The sequence below is a fragment of the Mauremys mutica genome, chromosome 3 (genome assembly GCF_020497125.1).
Source record: "Mauremys mutica isolate MM-2020 ecotype Southern chromosome 3, ASM2049712v1, whole genome shotgun sequence".
In the NCBI taxonomy this organism is placed as follows: domain Eukaryota; kingdom Metazoa; phylum Chordata; order Testudines; family Geoemydidae; genus Mauremys; species Mauremys mutica.
Window position 1 is genome coordinate 71004209 of NC_059074.1, and position 13346 is coordinate 71017554.

Consider the following 13346-nt stretch of genomic DNA (forward strand, 5'->3'; position numbering starts at 1 on the left):
CTGTATTTTTTTTTTTTATTTATTTTACTCATCACCTCCAAACAAGAAAGTTTATTTACATTGTGGGTAGCAAAATGTCTATCTGGAAAAAATGTGAGGCCATTTTTAAGTTATGGACTGAAAAAAAAGTACCACAACCATAAAAGCCATTCTTTTTGGTTTACTATAACTCTGGGGGGAAAAACACGAACTGAAATCTTGTCGGCTATTGTTTCAACTTGAAGTGAATTGGTACAGATGCTCAGAAGATATAGAAGCTCAAAAAGGTATAGAGGCTCAAAATAGGTTTTATAATGGAAAAACTGGCAGACCCTTGACTTTAGCAGTGCAAACAGACTGTTCTAAGGAAAGGAGAGAAGAGGCATTCGAAAGACCCATTGGAAAGCAGCTTTTGTTCCTTTGAAAGCATAGCAACTGTGGAGGGTTTTCGTCTTTATTTCCCCTGCTGGATGATATCTAACTGGCTGATTAATTAATTACACCTGGTAGCCAATTAACTACTATGAGAATGGCTCTGAAAGAGAATCTAGTTCAAAAAGATATTGGGGAAATGCAATAGGTGAATTGTAAAGTGTATGAGAAATGTTGAGAAAGTAAAAATCAATTCTCTCTGATACGTTTCCTTTGAGCATAAGTAGGCATTTCATGACCTACAAGTGCAGTCTTACTAATTGCAATGATTAAAAAAATTGAAAAGTTTTAAGTTGCTACCCAGCAGACAGAAAAATTAAATTAAAGTTGTAGAATGATTGTGGCTGTTGTCACAACATGGATGTGTTTTTAAATCAGGGATCAAGAGAAGTATTAGATCCAAGCAAATAATTCACAATGAATAATTTGTCCAACAAATTTAGTCTCTTTTTCTGCTTAAGTCATGATTTGTGATTTTCTCAAGTGTGGTCTTTATTCAGAATTATTTTGTGATACTTTTGTGACTTCTTTAACTCTATGGATTGATCCCAAACAGCTTTCTCTGAGTATTTAGTATGCATTCTGTGCTGGCCAATTTTGATTAGTTAGGTACGTTATGTGCAGGGGCGGCTCCAGGCCCCAGCACGCCAAGCGTGTGCTTGGGGCGGCATGCCGCGGGGGGCGCTCTGCTGGTTGCCGGGAGGGCGACAGGTGGCTCTGGTGGACCTCCCACAGGCGTGCCTGCAGGAGGTCCACCGGAGCTACGGGACCAGCGGACCCTCCGCAGGCACGTCTGCGGGATGTCCACCGGAGCCACGGGACCAGCGACCGGCAGAGCGCCCGCCGCTGCGTGCTGCCGTGCTTGGGGCGGTGAAATGGCTAGAGCTACCCCTGGTTATGTGGTGGTATTATTTCTGTTTCCTGATTGGATAAGGGCACAATCACTTCTAGTCTGATAGTCACAGGTTCACATCTAAAATTTGCTTCCATTCAAATATTCAGCCATGCAACTCTACAGGTGGCTTTTTGTGTATGTTTGTGCCAGTTAAACTCAGTTGCACAAATGTCTGACCACATCAGGCTCTTTCTCAAGTCCCTAGCACTGGCTCCCACTCAGTTTTAGATGCTAGTTTAAGACCTTAGTCCTAATCTTCAAAACAGTTATTGGATCAAGTTGCAGCTACAATAAAGACTGAATTTCAATCTATGATGTATTGAGGCAGCTGCGCTCCTTTGTGACAATGCAGATCACAAAACCGAGGATGAAATGCACAAGAACTGGGCACAAAGCATTCTTGGACAAAGGGATTCAGCTCTGGCATGAACTTCCAGAAAACACTGGGCACATCCAGAATCTGACCATTGTTAAGGAACACTACAAAACCTTCTTCTTTTTGATAGATTGGCTCAAATTCCCACCCCTTTGCCTTGGAGTGAAGACCCCACCCCCCATCTACAACTTTTGAGGAGGCAGGAATTTATCCACAAGTGACTTCAATGTACAGATATCTCCTACACTTTTATCACCATGGATAGTCCCACACTGTAATCGAAAGGTGTGATTACAGCTTGAGCAGACACATCCAAGCGATCTTTAATCTAGCTATCTTGGGTCCCAGAGCAGTGAAGCTGCAGCAGTGTATACTGCAGAATGGGCTGTACAAGTCTGCCTGGAACCATGCGTAATTACCTGTGGGACTAGCTCATGCTGAAACATGTGCTGTCATGTGTCAGTGCTCATGGATCCACACAAGCTAGATTGATCTAAATGACCAAGGTTGTTCACTGGCATTAGGGTTCTCATGTTAAGAACCTGGAGTTGATTACATTGTTGAAAGGCACAGCTAATGCCACAATGATTACAATATAGACATAGCCCATGTGTCTATTAACTGTGCCTGTCAACAATATAAAACCCCAGATACTTAACACAAAGAACTCTAACACAAAGGAACAACGGGTCCAAACTGCCCCTTCACGCTTGGTCATTTAGTTCAACGTTAGGCACCTACTTCCCTTTGGGATTCATGATTCATGTGGTGCAAGGTGGCCACGCATTTGTGTTGTTCCTTGGATAAAGCAAGAGAACTACAAGCAAATCCCTGTGCCTATCTCCCGGCACTGTGATGAAGCTGCTTTTGGGCTTGCAGTGTCCCATCAGCAGTAGTGACTTTCCCCTGACTGTGATTTATGGCCCATGGGCTTCTCCTCAGTGGCAGGCCCATCTTCCAATGAGAGGAGAGCTGGCAGTGGTATGCAAGGGGAGAGATTTCTTGCCAACTCTCTAATCAATTGGCACTCTGAAGGGTAGAGAGCCCACTGGGGCTATATAGCAGTGTTTGCCCATCTTGAGTTTCAGGTAAAGACTCTGGTGGATAAGAATCCCCAGAGACTACTCTAAGAGAAAAGTTGGGTCCTTAAGGTACATTCTGATCTATATAGTCTGTTGTATTATATAGGTCTGTATAGTACGTAATCTAATTTTTACCTTCTTTCAATAGCTCTGGATAGCTGCCTTTTTAGATATCTTTTACTTAAAATGATGTACTTCTTCAGATTCATATAAAATAGCTTGTAATAGTTGCACAACAGATATAATTCATTTTGAGTACCCATAACTACAGTATGAATGTGAAATGTTCCCTCATGCAGGGATTACAATATTGTTGAGAAGAGTCTTGTTATCGTCTCTTAATACAAAGTGCTGCTTTGGGTAGTAGTTAGGAACTCCTAGAGGACACAGCTATAGTGTTCTCCTAGTGCTTCTAGTTATCAGCAAAAAACATCTGGGGAGTTATTTCCCTGATCCATTTCTCTGAGCTGAAAAAAGGTTGTATAGAATGTTTAACTAGAAAAAGATCAGATGACGTTAAATGAACCAGGCAGCAGCAACTTTCATTGATCGTTCAAAATTCTTTTGCTCAGCTCTGCTTCCAAAACAATGAAGCTTCACACCCCAATTCCAGATATGATATGCTCACACAATACTGTGGTAATAGTTGCCATTACTATTAGTTACTTAGTCTTTAAAAATTAAAAATCAGCTGATCATAAGAAAGAGACCTCTGGGCAGAGAGAATTTGAAAATTGAAACTATAGCATGGGCTACTATATATTTTCAACCAATATATATTTATGTTTATAACTCTTGCTATTATTTTGAGCATCAGAAAATAAAGTTTGCTGACTCACTGATATTTCATTTCAATAATAGAATCATAGGACTGGAAGGGACCTTGAGAGGCCATCTAGTCTAGTCCCCTGAACTCATGGTAGGACTAAGTATTACCTTAGACCATCCCTGACAGGTGTTTGTCTAACCTGCTCTTAAAAATCTCCAATGATGTAAGAGATTCCACAACCTCTCTAGACAATTTATTCCAGTGATTAAGCACCTTGACAGTTAGGGTGGACATTTTTCCTAATGTCCAACCTAAACTGCCCTTGCTATAATTTAAGCCCATTGCTTCTTGTCCTATCCTCAGAGGTTAAGGAGAACAATTTTTCTCCCTCCTCCTTGTAAAAACCTTTTATGTACTTGAAAACTGTTATCATGTCCCTCCTCAGTCTTCTCTTCTCCAGACTACACAAAACCATCTTTTTCACTCTTTCCTCCTAGGGCATGTTTTCTAGATAGTTAATCATTTTTGTTGCTCTCCTTTGGACTTTCTCGAATTTGTCCACATCTTTCCTGAAACATGGTGCCCAGAACTGGACACTCCAGTTGAGGCCTAATAAGTGCAGAATAGAGCAGAAGAATTACTTCTCATGTCTTGCTTGCAACACTCCTGCTAATATATCCCAAAATGATGTTTGGGTTTGGGTTTTTTTTTGTTTGTTTGGTTTTTGCAACAGTGTTACTGAGTGTTATGCAGCATATAAATTCCTTTATTTATTTATTTTCCTATCCTAAATAAGCAATAACACGCATTAGAACACAGGAATGGCCATGCTGGCTCAGACTCAGAGATCTGTCTAGTTCATTATCTTATTTCTGACAGTGGTCAGTACCAGATGCTTTAGAGCAGGGGTCTCAAACTCAAATGACCCCGAGGGCCGCATGAGGACTAGTGCATTGGCCCGAGGGCCGCATCACTGACACGCCCCCTTGCTGCCCCTGGCCCCACCCCCAATCCACCCCTTCCATGAGGCCCCGCCCCTGCCCTGTCTCTTCTCCACCTCCTCCCCTAAGCGCGCGCAGTTTTAATAAATATATACACTCAGTAATGCACCTCACTCAAAGGACAAAACACGCACTTAGATTTACTGCCTAAGGCTCTGGGAGGGAGTTTGGGTGGGGGAGGGGGTCTGGATGCAGGCTCTGTGCTCGATGCAGGCTCCAGGCTGCGGCAGGGGGTGGGGGTGCAGGCTTTGGGATGGAGTTTGGGGATAGGAGGGAGTGCAGGGGTGAGGGCTGTGGGGCTGAGGGCGAGGGGTACATGATGCAGGAGGGGGCTCAGGGCTAGGGAAGAGGGTTGGGCTGTGGGGTGAGGGCTGTGGATGAGGGGTTCATGATGCGAGGGGGCTCAGGGCTAGGGAAGAGGGTTGGGCTGTGGGGTGAGGGCTGTGGATGAGGGGTTCATGATGCGAGGGGGCTCAGGGCTAGGGAAGAGGTTTGGAGTGTGGGGTGAGGGCTGTGGATGAGGGGTTCATGATGTGGGGGCGCTCAGGGCTGGGGCAGAGGATTAGGGTGCGGGGGGATGAGGGGTTCATGATGTGGGGGCGCTCAGGGCTGGGGCAGAGGATTAGGGTGTGGGGGGATGAGGGCTCTGGCTGGGGCTGAGGATTAGGGTGCAGGGGGATGAGGGGTTCATGATGGGGGGGTGCTCAGGGCTGGGGCTGAGGATTAGGGTGCGGGGGAATGAGGGCTCTGGCTGGGGCTGAGGGTTTGGGGTTGGAGAGGCTCAGGGTAAGGGAAGCCTGCCTTGCCAGTACTGGCGGAGGGCAGGCACTAGGACCCTGCACCCTAATCCTCAACCCCAGCCAGAGCCCTCATCCCCCCGCACCCTAATCCTCTGCCCCAGCCCTGAGCGCTTCCCTTCCCCCCCCCCCAGCCCGGCCCCGGCGGGTCCCGCTTTCCCCCCCCCCTTACCCGAGCGCGTCTCCGGCGGTCCCGCTCAGAGCCGCGTGGTGAGGGGGCGGGGCTGGAAGCTCCACGCCGAGCGCAGCGCTCAGCCCAGAGCTCCCAGCCCCGCCCCCTCCCCACGCGGCTCGGATCGGGGCGGGGCTCAGGCGCTCGGACGGAGACTCGGCGCTCTATGCGCCGAGGCTCCAGGAGAGGGGCGGAGGCGGGAGCCTCCGCTTTTCTCTTGGGGGCCCCTGCGGAGCTCCCCTGGGGAGCTCCGCGGGCCGCAGGGAAGAGCTCCGCGGGCCGCATGCGGCCCGCGGGCCGCATGTTTGAGACCCCTGCTTTAGAGGAAGGTGCAAGAAGCTCTTCAGCAGACCGTTATGAAATATCCTGCACACAGAGAAAGTTTCTTCTTTTCCACCATGAGTTATAAGCATGAGGGTTTATATTCCTCCTAAAAAAATAATTCTCTCTAATGTAACTGATGTTCCATAGGGTCACCTACATAACTAGGTGGGTAGCTCCTTTGAGTCTCCATCAAACACAGCCAGCCACTTCCCCAACTTCCCCCACGGCGAGAGGAGATGAACAGCTGTCCTAAACTCTCCCACCAAAAAGAGTAGCCAACCGGCATCCTGGATGGCCTCCTGAATGTGACTCCAGTGTATGCAAAATGTATCCAAGACAAGTCGATAATAAAACAAATGGTAACTTCCTCCAGGGACAACAGCAGATAAATTGCCCTAGGATAAAAATAGTTCATTGTATTGTGTAAACTGATAGAACTACTTTAGCCTTGAGCAATATTACATTGCTTTTGCCCCCAAACAAGTACCCATTTATATAATAGTTTATCTTCCTCATTTTTACATTTGGTCTTTGCTCTTGCACTGCACTATGTATTTTTGCCTGAGTGATGAAGTAAAAAGCCACCATTTATTTAAATGTTTTCCAGGTGGATGTAATGTTGTGAAAGGAGCTGGCCTGACAGCACTGGAGATTGAAGCCACAGAGCAGGTACTGCCCAGTTCTCAGCAATGCAGGCCTCCTGACATTGTCCCACCCACGTGCCTCAACAACCAACCCAGAGACGTGATAATCTCTAGAAGTCAGATGCTAGTTCAGTTAGTCTCCTTTCTAAATTAATGACCAACTGGTGCCAGCTGTGCTCTTTTTTGTGTGATGAGAACAATCATTGACGTAACTTAGGACCAGACTGTGCACTAGAACCCAACAGGCACACTGAAGGGGCTGCAGCGTAGATGGAGTTATGACTTGATCAAAATTCTTCCTTTGGTCTCCCATCTAGCTCTGTTGCTTGGTGCAGAGAGGGTAAGGAGATAAGCCACCCTCCTTTTCATACCCCTTTCAGACATCTAGCATTTGTATAGGTACTGCTATAGAGCAAGGACTATGCTCCCCAAGTGGGAACCTGACTCTTTCTTGCATGGGAATGCAATGAAGAGAAGAGGGAACTTCTTGTGCTCTCCACAACTCCTCTGTGCACCAGAGCAAGGGCTGGCTGGAATCTGTCTCCTACTTGTTACATAACAATGGACAAACTAGAGGTATTCTCCTCTTCCTGGGCTAGAGCAAAGTTCATCATTTGGCACCTGTATTCCCAATGCCTATTTGTTCTTTTACAAATTATTTTCCTTTTCCTTTGAAGGGCCTTGTAACACTGTGGGCAGAACATCAGAATTTAGCTGGAGTGAAGAGTGATGTTAAACCTGTTCTTTCAATAGAAGCATTTCCATTGACTCTATTAGTTTCAAAACTGAAGAGAAAAAAAAAGTGATGAAAAGCAAAGTGATGCACTGAGCTGACTTTAATACACTGTAGGTTTCCATGGATTTTACTACTCTTCTTTATAGATTTTTTTTTTTACTTTGAAACCTGCAAAGGCTTGACTTCAAATATATTTACCATGGCCCCTCTGCTGACCCTGAGTAGGTTAATCTGATGATGCATATTGTATAATGTGATTACAGAAGGTAAAACCAGGCGAATAAGGTACAGTATCTGGAGTTCTTTAGCAGCTTTGATATGTCTCTCTCAATTTTCTGTCTTGCTTTAAAAAAAAATGGTGCCAGCAGTGCCGATAGTACTCGATTAACACTGCCATGTTACTCTAGGCAGACATCGACTGTACCTGTCTTGTTTCTCACAGTCATGCCCCTTTGGTCTTTTTAGAGTTATGAATACTTGAGACACTCCTACAAATGACTGTGCTGATTAAAAAAGCTTGATCATATCATCTTTTAGTTTTTAAATGTGCTGTCAAACAATAGAATCAGAAATATGGGGCTGTGGCAGTTATTTCATATTAATGCTCTGAGTTCAAACAAAGTGTCAAGATGACTAAATACAAGGGATTTTCAGAATGCTTTAATGTTGCCTCATTTCAAATCACTTCATAAGCAGCTTGGTAATGAGCTCAATAAATTCTGTTGGAAAAAAAAATACACTAGCTACAAAAAAAAAAAAGGGATGTTATTTTATAATTAGCCCTCTGGGCTTGTGGGAAGGAGTCTTATTTCCTGTTTGAAATCCACTTTGTTAGTGCTGTGATGTGTAGATGGCTAAATGAATATGAAATATTGTAATTAAGCACATCACAAGCTGTTTATCTTATCAGCAGTGTTTTTCTTTAAAGGCTGGCTTGTTGACCACCGGTGTATGATCCCCATTTTTCTGTGCCTTGCCAGCTGTAATAGACAGAGGAATCCCAAACACTGTAGGGGGTGGAGATAGAGAAAGAAGACAACAAACAAATACAATATGAAACCTAGTAGTGGCTTTCTTTTACATGGAGCAGGTATTCTTTTCATTAGCTCTGAGCTGTATATTCACTAAGCAAAATGAGTTTACAAAATCTCCCCTGGGCTTGATGAAAGAATGTGATACATATAGGTCTGGGTCTGACTGTATGGTGCCTCGTAGGGTATCCTGCTGAGCAGATTGTTTTTGTTCATGACAGAGGCAGAAAACCAATCTGACTGTTGGAAAAATGAGAACTGGTTTATTATTGATTGGGAGTCGAGTGACTGGGCTTCTCTCAAATCTCCACTATTATTCTAAAGATTTGGTAGTATGATAATCTTTTGACCTCCTAGATTTCTTACTTTAGTTCAGTCATGTAGGATAGCTGTAGCCTGTGACAAACTCATATAGTATGCTTTGCACTAGGACTAGCTTGTCTGGGCACCCTTAACATTATTCACAGATTAACTGTTGAAAAGTTTGCCTTAAGGCCAAATCCTGCTCACCTGAGTCAGTGAAGTAGCTGTGTTGACTTTAGTGGGACTTCTTGTGTGAGTAAGGTGTGCAGAATTGGGCCCTATCGTTGCAAACATTGTAAACTGTGTGTCTGTGCATAGTGATTATATAAATGAGAAATTCACAGCATTTTCTAGTATTTAACTTAATTTCCCACAGCCATCTCAATAGCCTCTCTCCTAACCTCTTCTATAAAAGAAGTGCAACAACTGAAATCTCTTCACATTTCAGCCTTAGGACAAAATAAAACCATCTTCATATTATATTCTTCTTCTTCCTTCTGGCACAGACCAACACAGAAAAATGTGCTTGTCTGGGCACCCTTAACATTATTCACAGATTAACAGAGTTTAAAGCCAGAAGGGACCATTACATCATGCAGTCTAGCCTCCTGATATCACACAACATGCAGTTTTAGCCTTTTGCACCTGTAGTGAGCCCAATGACTTGTGTTTGACTAAAGCATATCTTCTAGGAAGGCATTCAATCTTGATTTAAAGACATCAAGAGATGGAGAACCTGCCACTTCTCTTGGCAGTTTGTTCCAATGGTTAGCCACTCTCACTGTTAAAAATGTGTGCCTAATCTCACATTTGAATTTGTCTGGCTTCAACATCCAGCCATTGGTTCTTGTTCTGCCTGTCTCAGATTAAATAGTTCTTTAGCACACAGTATTTTCTCCCCTTGAAGATAATTTCACATTATAATCAAGTCACGTCTCAATCTTCTTTATGATTAACAAATCAGATTGAGCTATTTAACCCTCACGATGGGACATTTTTTCCAGCCCGCTAATCATTTGGGTGTCTCTTTTCTGCACCCTCTCCAAATGAAAATAACAGTGTGAACAAAACAAAACCAGCAGCAAGCCCCTAAATAAAACTTCACTCCCAACACAACAAAACAGGTGGAATTTCTTTCATTGACAAAATTCTCTCCCATAAACATTGATATAAGGAGGCCCTACCCTTTTTAGATACCCGGGCAATAGGATAGGCCTTGCAAATAGGCACCAAAGATCAACAGTCTATTTCACAACTCAGGGCCCCTTGTGGGGAATACTCCATCATCAAATTAATTTTATTAATTAAAAGTCCCACTCTCTGTTACACCAAGGGGACTCCAACGCTGAGCTGAACAAAACTGAGGCAGTATTTATTGAACATAATTGTATTTGCTTTTGAAGATTTTTGATCACTAGCAGAATTTCTATTTGCTTTACCACAAAAGACTTAACTACATAATCAAATCACCCTTTCATAAAAATAAACTTTTTCCATTGGAACACACAATAGGATTTGCCATACTCTAACAGAACATTGGTCGATCAAATACAGTATCTGGACTGAATTGAGTCACTGGATTTATGGTTTATTAGAGCAATCTATAATCCATTTAAACTCTGCACACCAAGATTGTTTCTCCCTTTCCCCCTTGTAACTGGAGAGGTGTTAATGGGCCACTTCACCTTGAATATGTTCTGCCTTCTATTTAGCTGTGACACTCTGGGCATGGCTACACTTGCAGATATAAAGCGCTGTGAGTTAAACCAGCCCTCGGAGAGTGCAGTAGGGAAAGCGCTGCAGTGTGTTCACACTGTCAGTTGCAAGCGCACTGGCATGGCCACATTTGCAGCACTTGCAGCAGCATTGGGAGTGGTGAATTATGGACAGCTATTCCCCAGAGCACCTCTTCCCATTCTGGCGCTGTGGCTTGTGGGAAGGGGGCGGGAAGGGGGGAAAGGGCATTCTGGGTCCTATCCCAATGCCCCGTGATGTATCGCTTCGCATCCCAGCAATCCCTGTGCTTCCATCCACATTTGGAGCCACCTTTCAACGTTTATTGTACTGCGTGTTCTGTCTTCCCTTTCGGTCTACAGTAATGGATCCCGAAGTGCTGAGGAATATGCTGATGGGTCTTGCCAGCACGTCCCGAATGGCAGTCAAGTTACTTCTTAAGCTACAAACTGACAGTGAGGAGTCCGACGATGATGTAGACTTGCATAACGCATATGACATATAACAAGATTGCTTGTGGCATTAACGGACATGTTCACCACAGTGGAATGCTGCTTTTTGACTCAGGAAACAAGCACTGAGTGGTGGGATCACATCGTCATGCAAGTCTGGGATAACGAGCAGAGGCTGCAGAACTTTTGGATGAGAAAAGCCACTTTCATGGGACTGTGTGAGGCACTCGCCCCAACCCTGCAGCGTAAGGCCATGAGATTGAGAGCTGCCCTGCCGGTGGAGAAGCGGGTGGCTATTGCAGTCTGGAAGCTGGCAACTCCAGACAGCTACCGATCAGTCGCTAACCAGTTTGGAGTGGAAAAGTTGACCATTGGAATTATGTTGATGCGAGTTTGCAGGGCCATTAATGGCATCCTGCTCAGAAGAACCGTGACTCTGGGGAACGTGCAGGGACATTGTGGCTGGCTTTGCACAAATGGGTTTCCCTAACTGTGGAGGGGTGATAGATGGGACGCATATTCCAATTCTGGCACCAGCTCACCTAGCCTCCAAGTACATTAAACTTAAGGGGTATTTTTCTATGGTTCTCCAGGCGCTTGTGGATCACCATGGGCATTTCATTGACATTAACACAGGCTGGTCCAGAAAGGTGCATGATGCATGCATCTTTCGGAACACAGGCCTGCTCAGGAAGCTTCAAGCTGGGACTTTCTTCCCGGACCAGAAGATCACCATAGGGGAAGTCAAAATGCCCATTCTGATCCTTTGAGACCCCGCTTACCCTTTAATGCTGTGGCTCATGAAACCCTACACAGGGAGCCTTGACAGCAGCAAGGAGCAGTTCAACAACAGGCTGAGTAGGTGCAGAATGACTGTGGAGTGTGCTTTTGGCTGTTTAAAGGGCCGCTGGCACTATCTGTATGGGAAGCTGGACCTGGCCGATGACAACATCCCTGCAGTTATATCCGCGTGCTGAACCCTCCATAACATTTGCAAAGGGAAGGGTGAAAGATTCACTCAGGCATGGACCTCGGAGATTCAACACCTGGAGGCTGAATTTGAACAGCCAGAGAGCAGGGCTATTAGAGGGGCTCAGCAAGCGGCTGCAAGGATTAGGGATGCCTTGAGGGAGCAATTTGAGGCTGAAAGCCACCAGTAATGTCTGGTGCCCTGCACGGGACTGAAGTGCAGTGGTTCCAATGATAGTAGGAATCTGTGTTTGCTACGCTGACTTGCAGTGCCTGTTGCTTTCCTGGTCTAAGGTATCTTTTACTTAATGCAATAATAAAGAATGTTTTCAAAGCCAAAAAATCCATTTATTGAAAAGAAACACAACTGCTTGGGAAACAGAAAGGACAAAGCGGTGAGGTGGGGAACAGTACAATCACAGATTTGCATATGTCCTATTATCATACTCAGCCTTCCTGTCTGGAGTGCTGTGCAATGAGTGCTGCACTTCTATCTGGCTAAAATGCATAGTGATGGAGGTTGGGTGTAGTGGATAAGGGTCATAGTTTTCAGGGCTGGGTGGTGAAGCTACAGGTGTTGGAGGCAGCTGGTGGTGATAAGAACCCAGATGTTGGGGAAAGTGGGTTGGAGGTGACATGGGGGCACAAGGGAAAGAGTTTTGGGACAAGGGCTGCGGGAGGGGGGAGGGGAAGGGAGCGGGTGTGGAAGTGCTCCACCTGCATTGCTACAAGTGCCTGTATCGAGTCTGCTTGGTGGTCCATGATGCTTATCAGCTGCTCCATGATGCTTATCAGCCACTCCGTGCTTTTGGTGCAGGCAACCTGCATTCTGCTGGTGGACCCTCCTTTCACTCTCCCGCTACTCCTGCGCTTTTTGATTTTCATTAAGGGAGTGCTGCATTACTTCAGCAGCATGTCCTCTTTGCTTCTACGTGGCCGCTTCCTAATTCTTTGGAGTCTTTCGGCCGTTGATCACAAGGATGGCTGAGATCTCAAGGTTGCATCTGTAAAGCCAAAATGCATCACTTAACAGAGGCAGCACTGTTCACACCAGACAGAGCAATGATTCGCCTGTACTTAAAGACAAGCATAGTCTACACAATAGCAGAAATTGCCTATCCCCAAATGAGCGCACATAACCCACAGGAGCCCCAAAATGGTGAGTAAGCACAGGGGCAAGGGGGACTGATTGTTTCACGCCCTCTGGGATTCTGTGTCTTGGGGAGAGCCAACAGATGCAGGGGGCCCCTATACAGTAATTCCTCACTTAACATTGTAGTTATGTTCTTGAAAAATGCAACTTGAAGCAAAACGATGTTAAACGAATCCAGTTTTCCCATAAGAATTAATGTAAATGGGGGGGTAGGTTCCAGGGAAATTTTTATAACTATAAAAGTTTTAAACAAGCAATTTGATACCGTACACAGGAATGGTGATCGTGAAGCTTCGTTAAGGTGGTAAAGTCAGAGGGTAGAAGAGGGTGGGATATTTCCCAGGGAATGCCTTGCTGCTAAATGATGAACTAGCATTTGGCTGAGCCCTCAAGGGTTAACACATTGTTGTTAATGTAGCCTCATGCTCTACAAGGCAGCACGAATGGAGGGAGGGGAGACAGCATGGCAGACAGAGACAGAAACACACACCCTGTAT

At 45.1% G+C, this 13346-nt stretch overlaps 1 long non-coding RNA gene across 2 annotated transcripts in view; it reads left to right on the forward strand.

The window, feature by feature from the left end:
- LOC123367237 overlaps positions 1 to 11490 on the forward strand; it is a 42805-nt gene extending 31315 nt beyond the window's left edge. Inside the window, exons 5-6 of one of the 2 annotated variants that reach the window (XR_006578371.1) lie at positions 6435 to 6496; positions 10638 to 11490. This is a non-coding gene — a long non-coding RNA (uncharacterized LOC123367237). Of the gene's footprint in view, positions 1 to 6434; positions 6497 to 7148; positions 7899 to 10637 lie in introns of those variants that run through there. The other variant, XR_006578370.1, reaches the window with a different exon arrangement.
- Positions 11491 to 13346: the final 1856 nt, after the last annotated feature.